The sequence below is a fragment of the Anomaloglossus baeobatrachus genome, chromosome 10, assembly GCF_048569485.1.
Source record: "Anomaloglossus baeobatrachus isolate aAnoBae1 chromosome 10, aAnoBae1.hap1, whole genome shotgun sequence".
Lineage (NCBI taxonomy): Eukaryota > Metazoa > Chordata > Amphibia > Anura > Aromobatidae > Anomaloglossus > Anomaloglossus baeobatrachus.
Window position 1 is genome coordinate 198,779,853 of NC_134362.1, and position 24,464 is coordinate 198,804,316.

Consider the following 24,464-nt stretch of genomic DNA (forward strand, 5'->3'; position numbering starts at 1 on the left):
CACCTTTGAAGACATTTTTTTCCTTACTTGTGTTTTAGGCTAAAAAAATAATTTTGGAAATTGATTTTCATTAAAAAAACGCTACACCATTTGCCTTTTACAGATTCTGTGTTTGTCTATTACTGGCTCCAGAATGAGTTAACTGAGAATGCTTCAGTGAGCTCATTCTAACAATCCAATTGGGGCATTTGCCATTCTTTTTAGCAATCATTTTTTTTTAAAGATTTATGAGTTCAGACTACATCCCAATTCAATGTAGTGTAGAATGAGTTAACTGAGAATCTATCAGTGAGCTCCTTCTGATAATCCAATAGAACCATTTGCCATTCTTTTTAGCAGTTTTTTTATTTTTTAAAGATTTATTAGTTCAAACTACATCATATGTCAATGTAGTGTAGAATGAGTTAACTGAGGATCCATCAGTGAGCTCCTTCTGATAATCCAATGGGACTATTTGCCATTCTTTTTAGCAGTCTTTTTTTTAAAGATTTATGAGTTCAGACTACATCATATGTCAATGTAGTGTAGAATGAGTTAACTGAAAATCCATCTGTGAGCGCCTTCTGATAATCCAATGAAAATATTTGTCATTCTTTTTAGCATTTTTTTTTTTTAAAGATTTATGAGTTCAAACTACATTACATTTCAATGTAGTGTAGATTGAGTTAACTGATAATCCATCAGTGAGCTCTTTCTGATAATCCACTGGGAGCATTTGCCATTCTTTTTAGCAATTTTTTTAAAGATTTTTGAGTTCAGACTATATCACATTTCAATGTAGTGTAGAATGAGTTAACTGAGAATCCATCAGTGAGCTCCTGATAATCCAATGGGACCATTTGCCATTCTTTTTTAAAGATTTATGACTTCAGACTACATCACATTTCAATGTAGTGTAGATTGAGTTAACTGAGAATCCATCAGTGAGCACCTTCTTATAATCCAATGGGAGCATTTGCCATTCTTTTTAGAATTTTTTTTTAAAGATTTATGAGTTTAGACTACATCACATTTCAATGTAATGTAGAATGAGTTAACTGAGAATCCATCAGTGAGCTCCTTCTTATAATCCAATTTCCATTTTTTTTGTAGCAGTCTTTTTTTTGTAGTGTAGAATGAGTTAACTGAGAATCCATCAGTGAGCTCCTTCTGATAATGCAATGGGACCATTTGCCATTCTTTTTAGCAGTCTTTTTTTTTAAAGATTCATGAGTTCAAACCACATTACATTTCAATGTAGTGTAGAATGAGTTAACTGAGAATTCATCAGTGAGTTCCTTCTAATAATCCAATTTCCATTTTTTTAGCAGTCTTTTGTGTAGTGTAGAATGAGTTAACTGAGAATCCATCAGTAAGCTCCTTCTGATAATCCAATGGGACCATTTGCCATTCTTTTTAGCAGTCTTTTTTGTAGTGTATAATGAGTAAACTGAGAATCCATCAGTGAGCTCCTTCTGATAATCCAATGGGATCATTTGCCATTCTTTTTAGCAGTCTTTTTTTTTTTTTAAAGATTCATGAGTTCAAACTACATTACATTTCAATGTAGCGTAGATTGAGTTAACTGAGAATCCATGAGTGAGCTCCATCCAATGGGACCATTTGCCATTCTTTTTAGCAGTCTTTTTTTTTTTTTAAAGATTTATGAGTTCAGACTTCATCACATTTCAATGTAGAGTAGAATGAGTTAACTGAGAATCCATCAGTGAGCTCCTTCTGATAATCCAATTTCCATTTTTTTAGCAGCCTTTTTTGTAGTGTAGAATAAGTTAACTGAGAATCCATCAGTGAGCTCCTTCTGATAATCCAATGGGACCATTTGCCATTCTTTTTAGCAGTCTTTTGTGTAGTGTAGAATGAGATAACTGAGAATCCATCAGTGAGCGCCTTCTGATAATGCAATGGGATGATTTGTCATTCTTTTTAGCAATTTTTTTTGTTTTTTTTTAAGACTTATGAATCAGACTACATCAAATTCCAATGCCCAGGGTAGCAAAGATGATCTAAAAGTCAAACGGTGCAAAATTGTTAATTAACCTGGATCCTAACAATGATATTTTTAGCCTCAAAAATATAAATCTAATGGTCCCAAGAGGTGAACAATCCCTTTAAGCCTGGACCATTCATGTTGTGGCATCAGAGGATCCCGGTAGGAGCTCACGCCTTATTTTTCATCGATAAATCTATGAAGTTGTTACAATGTGGGGGGAACGTTTCGGGGCCGAGTCAGTGTCTGATCCGCACTTTCCCATTATTTTCTGCATTGCTTCATCTGAATAGAAGATTCTCCGCAAACCTAGAAAGACGTCAACTCCCCGGAGGAGGAAATCTCTGTATGCAAATAAGTGTTAGAAAAAAAGCAAATAATGAGCAGAATAGAAGCTTCCACCGTATAATCAGATACTAAGACGCGCTAATCCTTATTGCTGAATGCATTAAATAAACTCATAGAAGTGAGAATGTATCCGGGGGACTGGGGCAGATGACGGGGAACGTGCCCTGTGGCGGCTGACAGCATGAAATGCGCTACATCAGCATCTAATGTGACTCATACGGGGGCAGAGATGGGCTAAAATTAAGGAATTTGGAAAAGGCACCAAAAATGATTTATTTGGAACAGATGAACAGTCATATGAAAAAGTTTGTGCACCCCTATTAATGTTAACCATTTTTCTTTATAACAATTTGGGTTTTTGCTATTTCAGTTTCATATATCTAATAACTGATGGACTGAGTAATATTTCTGGACTGAAATGAGGTTTATTGTACTACAGAAAATGTGCAATCCACATTTAAACAAAATTTGACCGGTGCAAAAGTATGGGCACCTCAACATAAAAGTGACATTAATATTTTGTAGATCCTCCTTTTGCCTCTAGTCGCTTCCTGCAGCTTTTAATGAGCACCTGGATCCTGGATGAAGGTAGATTTGACCATTCCTGTTTACAAAACAATTCCAGTTCAGTTAAGTTTGATGGTCGCCGAGCATGGACAGCCGCTTCCCATCATCCCACAGATTTTCAATGATATTCAGGTCTGGGGACTGGGATGGCCATTCCAGAACATTGTAATTGTTCCTCTGCATGAATGCCTGAGTAGATTTGGAGCGGTGTTTTGGATCATTGTCTTGCTGAAATATCCATCCCCTGCGTAACTTCAACTTCGTCACTGATTCTTGCACATTATTGTCAAGAATCTGCTGATACTGAGTTGAATCCATGCGACCCTCAACTTTAACAAGATTCCCGGTGCCGGCATTGGCCACACAGCCCCAAAGCATGATGGAACCTCCACCAAATTTTACTGTGGGTAGCAAGTGCTTTTCTTGGAATGTCGTGTTTTTTTTTTCCTCCATGCATAACGCCTTTTTGTATGACCAAACAACTCAATCTTTGTTTCATCAGTCCATAGGACCTTCTTCCAAAATGTAACTGGCTTGTCCAAATGTGCTTTTGCATACCTCAGGCGACTCTGTTTGTGGCGTACTTGCAGAAACGGCTTCTTTCACATCACTCTCCCATACAGCTTTTCCTTGTGCAACGTGCACTGTATTGTTGACCGATGCACAGTGACACCATCTGCAGCAAGATGATGCTGCAGGTCTTTGGAGGTGGTCTGTGGATTGTCCTTGACTGTTCTCACCATTCTTCTTCTCTGCCTTTCTGATATTTTTCTTGGCCTGCCACTTCTGGGCTTAACAAGAACTGTACCTGTGTTCTTCCATTTCCTTACTATGTTCCTCACAGTGGAAACTGACAGTTTAAATCTCTGAGACAACTTTTTGTACCTTCCCCTGAACAACTATGCTGAATAATCTTTGTTTTCAGATCATTTGAGAGTTGTTTTGAGGAGCCCATGATGCCACTCTTCATAGGAGATTCAAATAGGACAACAACTTGCAAGTGGCCACCTTAAATACCTTTTCTCATGATTGGATACACCTGCCTATGAAGTGCAAAGCTCAATGAGGTGACAAAACCAATTTAGTGCTTTAGTAAGTCAGTAAAAAGTAGCTAGGAGTGTTCCAATCAAGAAATTGATAAGGGTGCCCATACTTTTGCACTGGTTAAATTTTGTTTAAATGCGGATTGCACATTTTCTGTTAGTACAATAAACCTAGTTTCAATCCAGAAATATTACTCAGTCCATCAGTTATTAGATATATGAAACTGAAATAGCAAAAACCCAAATTGTTATAAAGAAAAAAGGTTCACATTAATAGGGGTGCCCAAACTTTTTCATATGACTGTATCTCCATATCAGAAGCTGTACTAGGTGTAGACACTGTATATCTCCATGGCAGTCAATGATTTATTTAGATTATTGTGGCCAATGTTGATTGCTGGTCATTTGTACAATTAGTTTTATTTTTTTTTCATATATCATTAAACATGAAAATAAGAAACTTTATAATATTTCTTAGCGGAGATATCTCCTTTCTCCACTAGAATTGCTCATTCTCAAAATTCTCTGTCTTCAATGAATACCGACTTTCCCATTACTGAGATAGATGACATATGGTGCTCATAAAGTGCTATGGACAACTTGCAGCAGAATGTCTGTGTCACCTCTTGCTCCTCCCTCCTTCATGGAACTTTCATGGAGAACTTGCAGCAGAATGTCTGTGTCACCTCTAGCTCCTCCCTGCTCCATAGAACTGTCATGGAGAACTTGCAGCAGAATATCTGTGTCACCTCCTAGCTTCTCTCTGCCCCATAGAACCTTCATGGAGAACTTGCAGCAGAATGTCTGTGTCACCTCCAGCTCCTCCACATCCATAGAACTTTCATGGAGAACTTTCAGCAGAATGTCTGCGTCACCTCTATCTCCTCCCTGCTCCATAGAACTTTCATGGAGAACTTGAAGCAGAATGTCCGTGGCACCTCTAGCTCCACCTTCCATAGAACGTTCATGGAGAACTTGCAGCAGAATGTCTGTCACCTCTAGCTCCTCCCTCCTCCATAGAACTTTCATGGAGAACTTGCAGCAGAATGTCTGTGTCACCATTAGCTTCTCCCCTCCTTAGAGCTTTCATGGAGAACTTGCAGCAGAATATATGTGTCACCTCTAGCTCCTCCCTCCTCCATAGAACTTTCATGGAGAACTTGCAGCAGAATGTCAGTGTCACCTTTAGCTCCCCCCTTCCATAGAGCCTTCATGGAGAACTTGAGCAGAATTTCTGTGTTACCTCTTGCTCCTCCCTCCTCCATAGAACTTTCATGGAGAACTTGCAGCAGAATGTCTGTGTCACCTCTAGCTCCTCCCTTCCATAGAGCCTTCATGGAGAACTTGCAGCAGAATTTCTGTGTTACCTCTAGCTCCTCCCTCCTCCATAGAATTTTCATGGAGAACTTGCAGCAGAATGTCTGTGTCACCTCTAGCTCCCCCCTTCCATAGAGCCTTCATGGAGAACTTGCAGTAGAATTTCTGTGTTACCTCTAGCTCCTCCCTCCTCCATAGAACTTTCATGGAGAACTTGCAGCAGAATGTCTCTGTCACCTCTAGCTTCCCCCTCCCATAGAGCCTTCATGGAGAACTTGCAGAAGAATGTCTGTGTTACCTCTAGCTCCTCCCTCCTCCTTAGAGCTTTCATGGAGAACTTGCAGCAGAATATATGTGTCACCTCTAGCTCCTCCCTCCTCCATAGAACTTTCATGGAGAACTTGCAGCAGAATGTCAGTGTCACCTTTAGCTCCCCCCTTCCATAGAGCCTTCATGGAGAACTTGAGCAGAATTTCTGTGTTACCTCTTGCTCCTCCCTCCTCCATAGAACTTTCATGGAGAACTTGCAGCATAATGTCTGTGTCACCTGTATCTCCCCCCCTTTCATAGAACTTTCATGGAGAACTTGAGCAGAATTTCTGTGTTACCTCTAGCTCCTCCCTTCTCCATAGAACTTTCATGGAGAACTTGCAGCAGAATGTCTGTGTCACCATTAGCTCCTCCCCTCCTTAGAACTTTCATGGAGAACTTGCTGAAGAATTTCTGTCACCTCTAGCTCCTCCTCTGCCATAGAACATTCATGGAGAACTTGCAGCAGAATGTCTGCGTTACCTCTTGCTGCTCCCTGCTCCATAGAACTTTCTTGAAGAATTTGCAGCAGAATGTCTGTGTCACATCTATCTCCTCCCTCCTCAAAAGAACTTTCAAAAAAATGTCACCTCTAGCTCCTCCCCTGCCATAGAACATTCATGGAGAACTTGCAGCAGAATGTCCGTGTTACCTCTTGCTCCTCCCCCACCATAGAACTTTCATGGAGAACTTGCAGCAGAATGTCTATGTCACCTCTAGCTCCTCCCCTGCCATAGAACTTTCATGGAGAACTTGCAGCAGAATGTCTATGTCACCTCTAGCTCCTCCCCTGCCATAGAACTTTCATGGAGAACTTGCAGCAGAATGTCTTTTTTACCTCTAGATCCTTCCTACTCCATAGTACTTTCAAAACACAAACTGTCATTTCCCAATCTGTCTTTACTAAATTGGGATTATTCAGATATTACCCATGAATTGAGAAAGAAAGATCAGTCCACGAGGAGGAGGAGGAAGCGGATTTCTCTGATAAGATACATTACAAAGGTTCTTATTTTCATATTAACTATTGATTGATAAACTAAAAATTACAACAACCATTACTCTTTATATAATATAATATCCAAAACTTTATAAACATCTCACAGAGGGAACAACAAACAGCGTCTCACTCAATAATATCAAGTGTCGCCGAAAGTCAGGGAGATGAAATAGACGAGAAAGATGCAATGGTGGGTGGCAATGAGATTACTGTCACCTCCAGATGAGCTTCATGCGGAGAGAAAATGGGGTCACTAAACTGGGATGTGCTATTATCATAAACACCCGTCACTCCGGCTCCTATATATCCCGCCATATCCTACAGGTCCTAACATTTCTTTAAATCTACAATCTGCTCCATATTCTTATAGTAGCTTTAGTTTTATAAGGCAGTATTATAGTAGTCATATTCTTCTACATAGGAGCAGTATTATAGTAGTCATATTCTTCTACATAGGGGCAGTATTATAGTAGTTATATTCTTGTACATAGGGGCAGTATTATAGTAGTTATATTCTTGTACATAGAAGCAGTATTATAGTAGTTATATTCTTGTACATAGGGGGGCAGTATTATAGTAGTTATATTCTTGTACATAGAAGCAGTATTATAGTAGTTATATTCTTGTACATAGGGGGGCAGTATTATAGTAGTCATATTCTTCTACATAGGAGCAGTATTATAGTAGTTATATTCTTGTACATAGGGGCAGTATTATAGTAGTTATATTCTTGTACATAGGGGGCAGTATTATAGTAGTTATATTCTTGTACATAGGGGGGCAGTATTATAGTAGTTATATTCTTGTACATAGAAGCAGTATTATAGTAGTTATATTCTTGTACATAGAAGTAGTATTATAGTAGTTATATTCTTGTACATAGGGGCAGTATTATAGTAGTTATATTCCTGTACATAGGGGGCAGTATTATAGTAGTTATTTTCTTGTACATAGAAGCAGTATTATAGTAGTTATATTCTTGTACATAGGGGCAGTATTATAATAGTTATATTCTTGTACATAGAAGTAGTATTATAGTAGTTATATTCTTGTACATAGGGGGCAGTATTATAGTAGTTATATTCTTGTACATAGAAGTAGTATTATAGTAGTTATATTCTTGTACATAGAAGTAGTATTATAGTAGTTATATTCTTGTACATAGGGGCAGTATTATAGTAGTTATATTCCTGTACATAGGGGCAGTATTATAGTAGTTATTTTCTTGTACATAGAAGCAGTATTATAGTAGTTATATTCTTGTACATAGGGGCAGTATTATAGTAGTTATATTCCTGTACATAGGGGCAGTATTATAGTAGTTATTTTCTTGTACATAGAAGCAGTATTATAGTAGTTATTTTCTTGTACATAGGAGCAGTATTATAATAGTTATATTCTTGTACATAGGGGGCAGTATTATAGTAGTTATATTCTTGTACATAGGGGGCAGTATTATAGTAGTTATTTTCTTGTACATAGGAGCAGTATTATAATAGTTATATTCTTGTACATAGGGGGCAGTATTATAGTAGTTATATTGTTGTACATAGGGGGCAGTATTATAGTAGTTATATTCTTGTACATAGGGGGCAGTATTATAGTAGTTATATTCTTGTACATAGGGGACATCATTATAGTAGTTATATTCTTGTACATAGGGGGGCAGTCTTATAGTAGTTATATTCTTGTACGTAGGGGGCATTATTATAGTAGTTATATTCTTGTACATAGAGGCAGTATTATAGTAGTTATATTCTTGTACATAGGGGGGCAGTATTATAGTAGTTATTTTCTTGTACATAGAAGCAGTATTATAGTAGTTATATTCTTGTACATAGGGGGCAGTATTATAGTAGTTATTTTCTTGTACATAGGAGCAGTATTATAATAGTTATATTCTTGTACATAGGGGGCAGTATTATAGTAGTTATATTCTTGTACATAGGGGGCAGTATTATAGTAGTTATATTCTTGTACATAGGGGCAGTATTATAGTAGTTATATTCTTGTACATAGGGGACAGTATTATAGTAGTTATATTCTTGTACATAGGGGGCATCATTATAGTAGTTATATTCTTGTACAGAGGGGGGCAGTATTATAGTAGTTATATTCTTGTACGTAGGGGGCATTATTATAGTAGTTATATTCTTGTACATAGGGGCAGTATTATAGTAGTTATATTCTTGCACATAGGGGCAGTATTATAGTAGTTATATTCTTGTACATAGGGGCAGTATTATAGTAGTTATATTCTTGTACATAGGGGACAGTATTATAGTAGTTATATTCTTGTACATAGGAGGCAGTATTATAGTAGTTATATCCTTGTACATAGGAGCAGTATTATAGTAGTTATATTCTTGTACATAGAGGCAGTATTATAGTAGTTATATTCTTGTACATAGAGGCAGTATTATAGTAGTTATATCCTTGTACATAGGAGCAGTATTATAATAGTTATATTCTTGTACATAGGTGGCAGTATTATAGTAGTTATATTCTTGTACATAGGGGGCAGTACTATAGTAGTTATATTCTTGTACATAGGGGGCAGTATTATAGTAGTTATATTCTTGTACATAGGGGGCAGTATTATAGTAGTTATATTCTTGTACATAGAGGCAGTATTATAGTAGTTATATTCTTGTACATAGAGGACAGTATTATAGTTGTTATACAATAGAGAACAAAAGTTTGGACACACCTTCTCATTCAAAGAGTTTTCTTTATTTTGAGGACTCTGAAAATTGTAGATTCACATTGAAGGCATCAAAACTATGAATGAAAATATGTGGAATGAAATACACAAAAAAGTGTGAAACAACTGAAAATATGTCTTATATTCTAGGTTCTTCAGAGTAGCCACCTTTTGCTTTGATTACTGCTTTGCACAGTCTTGGCATTCTCTTGATGAGCTTCAAGAGGTAGTCACCGGAAATGGTTTTCCAACAGTCTTGAAGGAGTTCCCAGAGATGCTTAGCACTTGTTGGCCCTTTTGCCTTCACTCTTCGGTCCAGCTCACCCCAAACCATCTCGATTGGGTTCAGGTCTGGTGACTGTGGAGGCCAGGTCATCTGGCGTAGCACCCCATCACTCTCCTTCTTAGTCACATAGCCCTTACACAGCCTGGAGGTGTGTTTGGGGTCATTGTCCTGTTGAAAAATAAATGATGGTCCAACTAAACGCAAACCGGATGGAATAGCACGCCGCTGCAAGATGCTGTGGTAGCCATGCTGGTTCTGTATGCCTTCAATTTTGAATAAATCCCCAGCAGTGTCACCAGCAAAGCCCCCCCACACCATCACCCCTCCTCCTCCATGCTTCACGGTGGGAACCAGGCATGTAGAGTCCATCCGTTCACCGTTTTTATATAGACACGGTGGTTGGATCCAAAGATCTCAAATTTGGACTCATCAGACCAAAGCACAGATTTCCACTGGTCTAATGTCCATTCCTTGTGTTCTTTAGCCCAAACAAGTCTCTTCTGCTTGTTGCCTGTCCTTAGCAGTGGTTTCCTAGCAGCTATTTTACCATGAAGGCTGCTGCACAAAGTCTCCTCTTAACAGTTGTTCTAGAGATGTGTCTGCTGCTAGAACTCTGTGTGGCATTGACCTGGTCTCTATTCTGAGCTGCTGTTATCCTTCGATTTCTGAGGCTGGTGACTCGGATAAACTTATCCTCTGCAGCAGAGGTGACTCTTGGTCTTCCTTTCCTGGGGCGGTCCTCATGTGAGCCAGTTTCTTTGTAGCGTTTGATGGTTTTTGCCACTGCACTTGGGGGCACTTTCAAAGTTTTCCCAATTTTTCGGACTGACTGAGCTTCATTTCTTAAAGTAATGATGGCCACTCATTTTTCTTTACTTCGCTGCTTTTTTCTTGCCATAATACAAATTCTAACAGTCTATTCAGTAGGACTATCAGCTGTGTATCCACCAGACTTCTGCACAACACAACTGATGGTCCCAACCCCATTTATAAGGCAAGAAATCCCACTTATTAAACCTGACAGGGCACACCTGTGAGGTGAAAACCATTTCCGGTGAGGACCTCTAGAAGCTCATCAAGAGAATGCCAAGAATGTGCAAAGCAGTAATCACAGCAAAAGGTAGCTACTTTGAAGAACCTAGAATATAAGACATATTTTCAGTTTTTTCACACTTTTTTGTTAAGTATTTCATTCCACATGTGATAATTCATAGTTTTGATGCCTTCAATGTGAATCTACAATTTTCAGAGTCCTGAAAATAAAGAAAACTCTTTGAATGAGAAGGTGTGTCCAAACTTTTGGTCTGTACTGTATTTCTATATCTATCTGTAGAGACTTTAGAGCCTTGCAGCTTATAGTTTTACTTTCCAGAAAGCAATGCCTATCTCCCCTTTACATAAATCTGGTAATCAGACCGTGTTCCCAGCGCTCCATCCTGATTTATTGGGGATTTGCATATTTTGGCATTAGTGCTCATTGTATAAGGGCTGAGTCACTTTGAGGGATGTCAGATGTTGGAATGTGGCGGTTAATTCCGCAGGTGTCTCTATTAGCAATTCATGAGATGTCACTGGTAATTACTCGGTAGTCACACTGTTGCTAGGGGTATAGTTATCATGCAAAATATCAGTTGCTTTATTTACCAACATGGATGAGGGGCTCGGGGCGGATGCGGGGGGCGCGTCGCTGATATTTGAATTTCTTGCGCATTTTTGAAAAATTATTTCTCTTTACCCCGTGGAGAGCGGACAGGTGTGAGCCTTGAGGGCGACCGGATAGTAATCAGTTACTGATGCATAATTTACAGCCAGAAGTTGTCTACCCTGTCCCCCAAGACACTGGAAGTTCACCAAGGGCCAATAGCATCTTACTCCAAAAACATACTGATAGGGAATTTAGATTGTGAGCCCCAATGGGGACAGTGTTGCCAAAAAAGCAAAGTCAAAGCCAAAAAAGTAAAGCGCTAAGGAATTAATAGCGCTATATAAATGAATAAATATTATTATTATATTATTATGTACTAGCTGTACTCCCCGGCTTCGCCCGGGTTAATAACTGCTGTTAACAAAATAGAATGTATTAACAAAAATGAATTCTGCACACAAACACCACAAAACAGATAGATATGTAATTATAATGTCTGTCTCCCCCTCTGTATATCTCTCTCTGTCTCTCTCTCTATCTCTTTGTCTGTCTGTCTCTTTCCCTGTCTGTCTCTGACTGTCTCTGTCTCTTTCTCCGTCTGTCTCAATCTCTTTCCCTATCTGTCTATCTATCTCTTTCCCTGTCTGTCTCTTTCCCTTTCTGTCTCTTTCCCTGTCTGTTTCTTTCCCTCTCTTTCCCTGTCTGTCTATCTATCTCTTTCCCTGTCTGTCTCTTTCCCTCTCTCTCCCTGTCTGTCTCTTTCCCTCTTTCCCTCTGTCTCTTTCCCTGTGTCTGTCTCTTTACCTGTCTTTGTCTGTCTCTTACCCTGTCTGTCTCTTTCCCTCTCTTTCCCTGTCTGTCTGTTTCCCTGTGTCTGTCTCTGTCTCTTTGTCTGTGTCTTTCTCTTTACCTGTCTGTGTCTGTCTCTTAACTTGTCTCTCTCTTTCCCTCTCTTTCCCTGTCTGTCTCTTTCCCTGTCAGTCTGTCTCTTTGTCTGTGTTTGTCTCTTTGTGTCTGTTTCTTACCCTGTCTGTGTCTGCCTCTTACCCTGTCTGTGTCTGTCTCTTTCCCTGGCTGCATTGTGACACGCCAGCATTCCATATAAGGGCGTGGCTGCACATTCTTCTAAAGTTCTGGCTGCACTGTGGCTCCCAGCTCCATTCGCTTTAATAGAGGCAGGTTTTTGGTGAATAACTGTAAAGCACGGGGTTAAAATTTCCCCTCAAAACATAGCCTATGACGCTCTCGGGGTCCAGAAGTGTGAGTGTGCTAAATTTTGTGGCTGTAGCTGCGACGGTGCAGATGCCAATCCCGGCCAGCTTTATATATTAGATTATTATTTCCATCCCACAAGGTGTCTGGGGTTTCTGGTTCGTCTTGTGCACCACAGCTTAAATTTTTATACCTGCATTAGCAATTAAGAATGGCTCCTCTGAGCTCTTCCCATAAAGATCAGGCAGAGTGATGGGAAATATTACCCTTTTGAAAACTCTAGACCACCAGGGCCATTGTTATTAACTGTTTTTATGTTAGGCTCATTGGGTATATTGACATAAACTCTTTTACTACCTTAGACCACCAGGGATACTGATATAAACACCATTCATTGAACTAAGCCAGAGAACGGGTCAACCCCATCTCTGCCCTAGACCACCAGGGATACTGATATTAACCCTTTCTCTATTCAACGTCACTAAAGATATGTACATTACCCTCCTCTTTGCCATAGACAGCCAGTGTTCCTGATCTGCACCCCTTATCTGCCTTACATCAACCCATTATTCACCCTAGAACACCAGGATTAAGGACATTAACCTCTTCACTGCCATAGACCAACACTTTCTCTGCTGTGGAATATCAAGGCTGTTGATGATTTCCATATTCTCCACCATAGATCGTCACTGCTCTAGAACAGCAGCGCTCAGTAAAAGACGGATAAAAGCGTCTCACGCTCCATATTTGAACGCATTGTGGGAAGACTCTATCTTTTGATTACCAGCTAAGATAAAGCACGCAGTTGGGGGCTGCAGCCCACAGCTGTCTACTTTACCTGTGCTGGTTATCATAAATAGGTGGGGAACTGCATGCCAAGTGGCGTAATACTTTACCAACATTGTTCCCTGAAGTGACCTGTGTTTCAGAGATGGCATCTTCCGCATGCTGTTCCCATTCAGTTTCAGCACTTTTCCATCCATTTCAGCATTTTTACAGCCCCGTCAGATTTGGAGCATCTAATGGATGTGCCAATTTTGGAGCGACTGCGGGCTGGTATTTTTAGGTTGGGAAGGGCCAAATAACTATGGACCTTCCCAGCCTGATTATACCAGCCTCCAGCTGTCTGCGTTACCTTGGTGCTTATAAAAAAATAAAAAAAATAGGGGAACCCCCATGTCATTTTTTAAAATAATTTTAAAAAATTGGGTGGGATCCCTCTATTTTTCATAACCAGCCAAGGTAAAGCTGACAGCTGGGGGTTACAGCCCCCAGTTGTCTGCTTTACCTGTGCTGGTTATAAAAAATAGGTGGTTATTTTAATTTAGACTGAAATATAAAAGGTTAAAAAATATCCTGTCTTCTTACAGTCAGAGGTAGAAATAGTTTTACACCTTTTTTTTGTAGTAAAAATGAGTTTTCTGGTCAGAAGAATGTTGATTTTCCGCCTATGTTCCCGTCAGGCTGTCACGTTGGCGTCGTCTGCGGCAGTGAGATTGCTCTCGGAATCTCCGCTCTTCAGCTACAATTACAGCTCTTGTCCCTCTTGCCTCCCACAGACGTCATTCTTCAGACGTTCCAGCCGATCAAGTAGAAACCGATTGAGCTGCAACATCAACGTCTAATTTGTGACTGCGGAGCCGACACTTGTCCTCTGGGTGAGTCAGGTCGTCGCTTCTGCCTAACCAGTCATTCTCGCCGTACGGCGATATTTGCTATCACCTTCGGAAAATTGTTCTCAGCAGATGGAGAATTTTTACATTTTGGATTTTTATTCTTTTTGTCATGGGCCTTATTCGAAGAAAAATTGAATGTGCCATCAGAATTGTTTAACCCCTTCATGTACCATGATGACTATATCCATCGTGGAGCGGGACAGTATAAAGAACTGAATGGTCCATGAGTGGAAAAAAAAAGTTTAAAAAAATGTAAAAAATAAATAAATAATTGGAATCTCTCCTTACTACTCCATAAAATAGACATATTTAACATCGACAGGTCTGTAAAAGATTGGTGAAAATCTAAGAATAATTACCCGTAAAGTGAAATGAGAAGACCTTGGTGGGACTGTTTGTTCTTCACCCCTTTAGGTCTGTGCCTACAACCCGGTCACCGAATCCTAATCATTCATGATGTCTCCTGCAGATGTTAGGTGTCAATCGTTTACAGAAGACACTTCCAACAAACCCAAAATGTTCTATGGACACAACTGGCTCAAGATCTTCCAGAAAAGAAGTATCTGAGATGCTACCAATCAGTATGGTTTCAACCAAGATAAGGAGATTCCAAACCTTGTTCCTTTCTTCTTGTTGAGACATCCAACCCGTCACTTCCAACAAACCCAGAATGGTCTATGGTCATAATTGGCTGAAGATCTTCCAGAAAAGAAGTATATTAGATGCCACCAATCTCAGTATGGTTTCAACCAAGATAAGGAGATCCCAAACCTTGTACCTTTCTTCTTGTTGAGACGTCCAACACGTCACTTCCAACAAACCCAGAATGGTCTATGGACACAACTGGCTCAAGATCTTCCAGAAAAGAAGTATCTGAGATGCTACCAATCAGTATGGTTTCAACCAAGATAAGGAGATCCCAAACCTTGTTCCTTTCTTCTTGTTGAGATGTCCAACCCGTCACTTCCAACAAACCCAGAATGGTCTATGGTCACAATTGGCTGAAGTTCTTTCAGAAATTATCTTAGATGACACCAATCAATATGGTTTCAACCAAGATAAGGAGATCTCAAACATTGTCCCTAAACAAACTTGTCCTTGCTTCTTGTTGAGACGTCCAAGCCTTTATCAATGTCCATGTCCATTAGTGTATGGATAAATGTCTCACCAATGTTTTCATGACCAGAAAAAAAACAAATGATCCAACAAACAAATCTGGTGGTGGCATCTAATGGGTGTTTTCCAACTCCAGATTGTCCTACCTGTGGCTCTCCAGCTTGATGTTTTGCGAAAGAAGAACCTTTGGTTGGAGATCACTGCTCTGTGGTGATTATTCTTCCATGTTACCAGCTGCGGTTGTTGGGATGTGTTGAGATAAGTAAGTTCCCAGTGGGTTGAAGGACAGGATCTATGGGTTAGAGAATGGGTTGTATGACCAGTTCCTTGCTTTAGACACCATTGGTGTCTCCTGCAGATGTTAGGTGTGAATCATTTACAGCAGTCACTTCCAACAAACCCAGAACGGTCCATGGTCAGAATTGGCTGAAGATCTTCCAGAAAGGAAGTATCTTAGATGCTACCAATCAGTATGGTTTCCACCAAGATAAGGAGATCCCACACCTTGTGCCTTTCTTCTTGTTGAGACGTCCAACCCGTCACTTCCAACAAACCCAGAATGGTGTATGGTCACAATTGGCTAAAGATCTTCCAGAAAATAATTATATTAGATGACACCAATCAGTATGGTTTCAACCAAGATAAGGAGATCTCAAACATTGTGCCTAAACAAACTTGTCCTTTCCTCTTGTTGAGACGTCCAACCCTTCATCAAGGTCCGTGACCATCAGCGTCTGGTTAAATGTCTCATCAACGTGTCTTGTGGTGAGACACATGCCCATAGAATATCAAAAATCCAACCAACAGATTTGGTGGCATTTAATGAGCATCTTCCAACTCAAGATTGTCCAACCTGTGGCTCTTAAGCTTGAAGTTTTGCGAAAGAAGAGCCTTTGGTTGGGAATATTCTTCACTCTTACAGTATCAGTTATGACTTGGCGGATGTCTGGGTGTGTTGAGATAAGTATGTTCCAAGTGGGTTGGAGGACAAGAGCTACGGGTTAGAGAATAGGTTGGTTGACCAGTTCCTTGCTCTAGACACCATTGGTGTCTCCTGCAGATATTAGGTGTGAATCATTTACAGAAGTCACTTCCAACAAACATAGAATGGTCTATGGTCAGAAATGGCTGAAGATCTTCCAGAAAAGAAGTATTTTAGATGCCACTGTGAGTCCTGCTCCCCCTTCCACTCATAGAGAATGCCTATGAGTCCTGCTTCCTCCTCCCACTCATAGAGAAAGCCTGTGAGTCCTGCTACCCCCACTCATAGAGAAAGCCTGTGAGTCCTGCTCCCCCTCCCACTCATAGAGAAAGCCTGTGAGTCCTGCTACCCCCACTCATAGAGAAAGCCTGTGAGTCCTGCTCCCCCTCCCACTCATAGATAAAACCTGTGACTCCTGCTCCCACTCATAGAGAGAGCCTGTGAGTCCTGCTACCCCCACTCATAGAGAAAGCCTGTGAGTCCTGCCCCCCCTCCCACTCATAGATAAAACCTGTGAGTCTTGCTCCCACTCATAGAGAAAGCCTGTGAGTCCTCCTCACCCCCACTCATAGAGAAAGCCTGTGAGTCCTGCTCACCCCTACTCATAGAGAAAGCCTGTGAGTCCTGCTCACCCCTACTCATAGAGAAAGCCTGTGAGTCCTGCTCACCCCCACTCATAGAGAAAGCCTGTGAGTCCTGCTCACCCCTACTTATAGAGAAAGCCTGTGAGTCCTGCTCACCCCCACTCATAGCGAAAGCCTGTGAGTCCTGCTTCTCCCCCCACTCATAAAGAAAGCCTGTGAGTCCTGCTCACCCCCACTCATAGTGAAAGCCTGTTAGTCCTGCTCACCCCCACTCATAGTGAAAGCCTGTGAGTCCTGCTCACCCCCACTCATAGCGAAAGCCTGTGAGTCCTGCTCACCCCCACTCATAGAGAAAGCCTGTGAGTCCTGCTCCCCTCCCACTCTTAGTGAAATCCTGTGAGTCCTGCTCACCCCCACTCATAGCGAAAGCCTGTGAGTCCTGCTCACCCCCACTCATAGTGAAAGCCTGTGAGTCCTGCTCACCCCCACTCATAGCGAAAGCCTGTGAGTCCTGCTCACCCCCACTCCTAGAGAAAGCCTGTGAGTCCTGCTCCCCTCCCACTCTTAGTGAAAGCCTGTGAGTCCTGCTTACCCCCACTCATAGAGAAAGCCTGTGAGTCCTGCTCCCCTCCCACTCTTAGTGAAATCCTGTGAGTCCTGCTCACCCCCACTCATAGAGAAAGCCTGTGAGTCCTGCTCACCCCTACTTATAGAGAAAGCCTGTGAGTCCTGCTCACCCCCACTCATAGCGAAAGCCTGTGAGTCCTGCTTCTCCCCCCACTCATAGAGAAAGCCTGTGAGTCCTGCTCACCCCCACTCATAGTGAAAGCCTGTTAGTCCTGCTCACCCCCACTCATAGTGAAAGCCTGTGAGTCCTGCTCACCCCCACTCATAGCGAAAGCCTGTGAGTCCTGCTCACCCCCACTCATAGCGAAAGCCTGTGAGTCCTGCTCACCCCCACTCATAGAGAAAGCCTGTGAGTCCTGCTCCCCTCCCACTCTTAGTGAAATCCTGTGAGTCCTGCTCACCCCCACTCATAGCGAAAGCCTGTGAGTCCTGCTCACCCCCACTCATAGTGAAAGCCTGTGAGTCCTGCTCACCCCCACTCATAGCGAAAGCCTGTGAGTCCTGCTCACCCCCACTCATAGAGAAAGCCTGTGAGTCCTGCTCCCCTCCCACTCTTAGTGAAAGCCTGTGAGTCCTGCTTACCCCCACTCATAGAGAAAGCCTGTGAGTCCTGCTCCCCTCCCACTCTTAGTGAAATCCTGTGAGTCCTGCTCACCCCCACTCATAGAGAAAGCCTGTGAGTCCTGCTCCCCCTCCCACTCATAGATAAAACCTGTGAGTTTTGCTCCCACTCATAGAGAAAGCCTGTGATTCCTCCTCACCCCCACTCATAGAGAAAGCCTGTGAGTCCTGCTCACCCCTACTCATAGAGAAAGCCTGTGAGTCCTTCTCCCCCCACTCATAGAGAAAGCCTGTGAGTCCTGCTCACCCCCACTCATAGTGAAAGCCTGTGAGTCCTGCTTCTCCCCCCACTCATAGAGAAAGCCTGTGAGTCCTGCTCACCCCCACTCATAGAGAAAGCCTGTGAGTCCTGCTCCCCCCACTAATAAAGCCTGTGAGTCCTTCTCCCCCCACTAATAGAGAAAGCCTGTGAGTCTTGCTCCCACTAATAGAGAAAGCCTGTGAGTCCTGCTCCCACTAATAGAGAAAGCCTGTAAGTCCTGCTCCCCCCACTAATAGAGAAAGCCTGTGAGTCCTTCTCCCCCCACTAATAGAGAAAGCCTGTGAGTCCTTCTCCTCCCACTAATAGAGAACGCCTGTGAGTCATGCTCCCACTCTTAAAGAAAGCCTGTGAGTCCTTCTCACCCCTACTCATAGAGAAAGCCTGTGAGTCCTGCTCACCCCCACTCATAGAGAAAGCCTGTGAGTCCTGCTCACCCCCACTCATAGCGAAAGCCTGTGAGTCCTGCTCACCCCCACTCATAGAGAAAGCCTGTGAGTCCTGCTCCCCCCACTAATAGAGAAAGCCTGTGAGTCCTTCTCCCCCCACTAATAGAGAAAGCCTGTGAGTCTTGCTCCCACTAATAGAGAAAGCCTGTGAGTCCTGCTCCCACTAATAGAGAAAGCCTGTAAGTCCTGCTCCCCCCACTAATAGAGAAAGCCTGTGAGTCATTCTCCCCCCACTAATAGAGAAAGCCTGTGAGTCCTTCTCCCCCCACTAATAGAGAACACCTGTGAGTCTTGCTCCCACTAATAGAGAAAGCCTGTGAGTCCTTCTCACCCCTACTCATAGAGAAAGCCTGTGAGTCCTGCTCACCCCCACTCATAGAGAAAGCCTGTGAGTCCTGCTCACCCTTACTCATAGAGAAAGCCTGTGACTCCTGCTCACCCCCACTCATAGCGAAAGCCTGTGAATCCTGCTTCTCCCCCCACTCATAGAGAAAGCCTGTGAGTCCTGCTCACCCCCACTCATAGAGAAAGCCTGTGAGTCCTGCTCCCCCCACTAATAGAGAAAGCCTGTGAGTCCTTCTCCCCCCACTAATAGAGAAAGCCTGTGAGTCTTGCTCCCACTAATAGAGAAAGCCTGTGAGTCCTGCTCCCACTAATAGAGAAAGCCTGTAAGTCCTGCTCCCCCCACTAATAGAGAAAGCCTGTGAGTCCTTCTCCCCCCACTAATAGAGAATGCCTGTGAGTCCTTCTCCCCCCACTAATAGAGAAAGCCTGTGAGTCTTGCTCCCACTAATAGAGAAAGCCTGTGAGTCCTGCTCCCACTAATAGAGAAAGCCTGTAAGTCCTGCTCCCCCCACTAATAGAGAAAGCCTGTGAGTCCTTCTCCCCCCACTAATAGAGAAAGCCTGTAAGTCCTGCTCCCACTAATAGAGAAAGCCTGTGAGTCCTTCTCCCCCCACTAATAGAGAAAGCCTGTGAGTCCTTCTCCCCCCACTAATAGAGAAAGCCTGTGAGTCCTTCTCCCCCCACTAATAGAGAAAGCCTGTGAGTCCTTCTCCCCCCACTAATAGGGAACGCCTGTGAGTCATGCTCCCACTCATAGAGAAAGCCTGTGAGACTGAATCTATTGAGTAGATTTTAGATGAATTTCTGGCTGATTTTCCTTACAATGCAGCCCCTGGAGACGATGCTGATCTGCTCTTATCACAATCCAAATCTTACGACCCTTCCTGTGATCGTCCCGATTCTACTATTTTTGTATTAAATTTAATAAGAAGCAATAATATCGAAACCATGGAAACTGCTCAATGAGACCCCGAGCGCTCCGTCCTCCGGTACCTGTGATCCTCCTGTAAATCACTTCTGCCATTTACAGGTTTATTCTCCAGCGTCTCCACCTGACGCGGCGATGATTTCTCTTCAGTCGCCAATTGTCATGTTAGACTCTCGAGAAATGTAGAAATAAAGTATTAAAGACTTTAGACATCACATAAAACATGGTTTTACATATGTTACTTGTTACATTGAGTTAATAAAATTGCACTGATACAACTTTTCAGATTTTTCTTTTGAGTTTCTCTCCCAGTAATATAGGCTGGATGTGAGCTCTGTGTGTCTCTCCCAGTAATATAGGCTGGATGTGAGCTCTGTGTGTCTCTCCCAGTAATATAGGCTGGATGTGAGGTCTGTGTGTCTCTCCCAGTAATATAGGCTGGATGTGAGGTCTGTGTGTCTCTCCCAGTAATATAGGCTGGATGTGAGCTCTGTGTGTCTCTCCCAGTAATATAGGCTGGATGTGAGGTCTGTGTGTCTCTCCCAGTAATATAGGCTGGATGTGAGGTCTGTGTGTCTCTCCAGTAATATAGGCTGGATGTGAGCTCTGTGTGTCTCTCCCAGTAATATAGGCTGGATGTGAGGTCTGTGTGTCTCTCCCAGTAATATAGGCTGGATGGGAGCTCTGTGTGTCTCTCCAGTAATATAGGCTGGATGTGAGCTCTGTGTCTCTCCCAGTAATATAGGCTGGATGGGAGCTCTGTGTGTCTCTCCAGTAATATAGGCTGGATGTGATCTCTGTGTCTCTCCCAGTAATATAGGCTGGATGGGAGCTCTGTGTGTCTCTCCCAGTAATATAGGCTGGATGTGAGGTTTGTGTGTCTCTGCCAGTAATATAGGCTGGATGTGATCTCTGTGTGTCTCTCCCAGTAATATAGGCTGGATGTGAGGTCTGTGTGTCTCTCCCAGTTAATATAGGCTGGATGTGAGCTCTGTGTGTCTCTCCCAGTAATATAGGCTGGATGTGAGCTCTGTGCGTGTCTCCCAGTAATATAGGCTGGATGTGAGCTCTGTGTGTCTCTCCCAGTAATATAGGCTGGATGTGAGCTCTGTGTCTCTCCCAGTAATATAGGCTGGATGTGAGCTCTGTGTGTCTCTCCCAGTAATATAGGCTGGATGTGAGCTCTGTGTGTCTCTCCCAGTAATATAGGCTGGATGTGAGCTCTGTGTGTCTCTCCCAGTAATATAGGCTGGATGTGAGCTCTGTGTGTCTCTCCCACTAATATAGGCTGGATGGGAGCTCTGTGTGTCTCTCCCAGTAATATAGGCTGGATGGGAGCTCTGTGCGTCTCTCCCAGTAATATAGGCTGGATGGGAGCTCTGTGTGTCTCTCCCAGTAAAATAGGCTGGATGGGAGCTCTGTGCGTCTCGCCCAGTAATATAGGCTGGATGGGAGCTCTGTGCGTCTCTCCCAGTAATATAGGCTGTATGTGAGCTCTGTGTACCTCTCCCAGTAATATAGACTGGATGTGAGGTATGTGTGTGTCTCCCATTAATATAGGCTGGATGTGAGGTATGTGTGTGTCTCCCATTAATATAGGCTGGATGTGAGCTCTGCGTGTCTCTCCCAGTAATATAGGCTGGATGGGAGCTCTGTGTGTCTCTCCCAGTAATATAGGCTGGATGTGAGCTCTGTGTGTGTCTCTCCCAGTAATATAGGCTGGATGTGAGCTCTGTGTGTGTCTCTCCCAGTAATATAGGCTGGATGTGAGGTATGTGTGTGTCTCCCAGTAATATAGACTGGATGTGAGCTCTGTGTGTCTCTCCCAGTAATATAGGCTGGATGGGAGCTCTGTGTGTCTCTCCCAGCAATATATGTGAGCAAGGATGGTTGACCTTAGGGAGATCAACATCCACCACTGCGGAGACACCATCACGTGTTTCTCAACGCAGTGATTCTAGAGCAATGCCCCCTGGGTAATATTCAAAGCAAGAAGGCCTGCGGAGACACCATCCATGTTACCATGTTTGGCATAGGTGGTCTCCTTGACTGGAGACTGCTCTTCCCGTGGTTGTTCCTTCCCAGTGAAAGACCTGGCTAGTTTCTTGCCAGCGTTGAGACATGTGATGGTGTCTCCGCAGGCCTTCTTGCTTTGAATATCTCCCAGTAATATAGGCTGGATGTGAGGTCTGTGTGTCTCTCCCAGTAATATAGGCTGGATGTGAGCTCTGTGTGTCTCTCACAGTAATATAGACTGGATGTGATCTCTGTGTGTCTCTCCCAGTAATATAGGCTGGATGTGAGCTCTGTATGTCTCTCCCAGTAATATAGGCTGGATGGGAGCTCTGTGTGTCTCTCCCAGTAATATAGGCTGGATGTGAGCTCTATGTGTCTCTCCCAGTAATATAGGCTGGATGTGAGCTCTGTGTGTGTCTCCCAGTAATATAGGCTGGATGTGAGCTCTGTGTGTCTCTCCCAGTAATATAGGCTGGATGGGAGCTCTGTGTGTCTCTCCCAGTAATATAGGCTGGATGGGAGCTCTGTGTGTCTCTCCCAGTAATATAGGCTGGATGTGAGCTCTGTATGTCTCTCCCACTAATATAGGCTGGATGGGAGCTCTGTGTGTCTCTCCCAGTAATATAGGCTGGATGGGAGCTCTGTGTGTCTCTCCCAGTAATATAGGATGGATGTGAGCTCTGTGTGTCTCTCCCAGTAATATAGGCTGGATGTGAGCTCTGTGTGTCTCTCCCAGTAATATAGGCTGGATGTGAGCTCTGTGTGTGTCTCCCAGTAATATAGGCTGGATGTGAGCTCTGTGTGTCTCTCCCAGTAATATAGGCTGAATGGGAGCTCTGTGTGTCTCTCCCAGTAATATAGGCTGGATGTGAGCTCTGTGTGTCTCTCTCAGTAATAGAGGCTGGATGGGAGCTCTGTGTGTCTCTCCCAGTAATATAGGCTGGATGTGAGCTCTGTGTGTGTCTCCCAGTAATATAGGCTGGATGTGAGCTCTGTGTGTGTCTCCCAGTAATATAGGCTGGATGTGAGCTCTGTGTGTCTCTCCCAGTAATATAGGCTGGATGTGAGCTCTGTGTGTCTATCTCAGTAATAGAGGCTGGATGTGAGGTCTGTGTGTCTCTCCCAGTAATATAGGCTGGATGTGAGGTCTGTGTGTCTCTCCCAGTAATATAGGCTGGATGTGAGCTCTGTGTGTCTCCCAGTAATATAGACTGGATGTGAGCTATGTGTGTGTCTCCCAGTAATATAGGCTGGATGTGAGGTCTGTGTGTCTCTCCCAGTAATATAGACTGGATGTGAGCTCTGTGTGTCTCTCCCAGTAATATAGGCTGGATGTGAGGTCTGTGTGTCTCTCCCAGTAATATAGGCTGGATGTGAGCTCTGTGTATCTCTCCCAGTAATATAGACTGGATGTGAGCTATGTGTGTGTCTCCCAGTAATATAGGCTGGATGTCAGGTCTGTGTGTCTCCCAGTAATATAGGCTGGATGTGAGCTCTGTGTGTGTCTCCCAGTAATATAGGCTGAATGTGAGCTCTGTGTGTCTCTCCCAGTAATATAGGCTGGATGTGAGCTCTGTGTGTCTATCTCAGTAATATAGGCTGGATGTGAGGTCTGTGTGTCTCTCCCAGTAATATAGGCTGGATGTGAGGTCTGTGTGTCTCTCCCAGTAATATAGGCTGGATGTGAGCTCTGTGTGTCTCCCAGTAATATAGACTGGATGTGAGCTCTGTGTGTCTCTCCAGTAATATAGGCTGGATGTGAGGTCTGTGTGTCTCTCCCAGTAATATAGGCTGGATGTGAGGTCTGTGCGTCTCTCCCAGTAATATAGGCTGGATGTGAGGTCTGTGTGTCTCTCCCAGTAATATAGGCCGGATGTGAGTTCTGTGTGTCTCTCCCAGTAATATAGGCTGGATGTGAGGTCTGTGTGTTTCTCCCAGTAATATAGGCTGGATGTGAGCTCTGTGTGTCTCTCAGTAATATAGGCTGGATGTGAGCTCTGTGTGTCTCTCCCAGTAATATAGGCTGGATGTGAGGTCTGTGTCTCTCCCAGTAATATAGGCTGGATGTGAGCTCTGTGTGTCTCTCCCAGTAATATAGGCTGGATGTGAGCTCTGTGTGCCTCTTCCAGTAATATAGGCTGGATGTGAGCTCTGTGTGTCTCTCCCAGTAATATAGGCTGGATGTGAGCTATGTGTGTGTTTCTCCCAGTAATATAGGCTGGATGTGAGGTCTGTGTGTCTCTCCCAGTAATATAGGCTGGATGTCAGGTCTGTGTGTCTCTCCCAGTAATATAGGCTGGATGTGAGCTATGTGTGTGTTTCTCCCAGTAATATAGGCTGGATGTGAGCTCTGTGTGTCTCCCCCAGTAATATAGGCTGGATGTGAGCTCTGTGCATCTCTCTCAGTAATATAGGCTGGATGTGAGCTCTGTGTGTCTCTCCC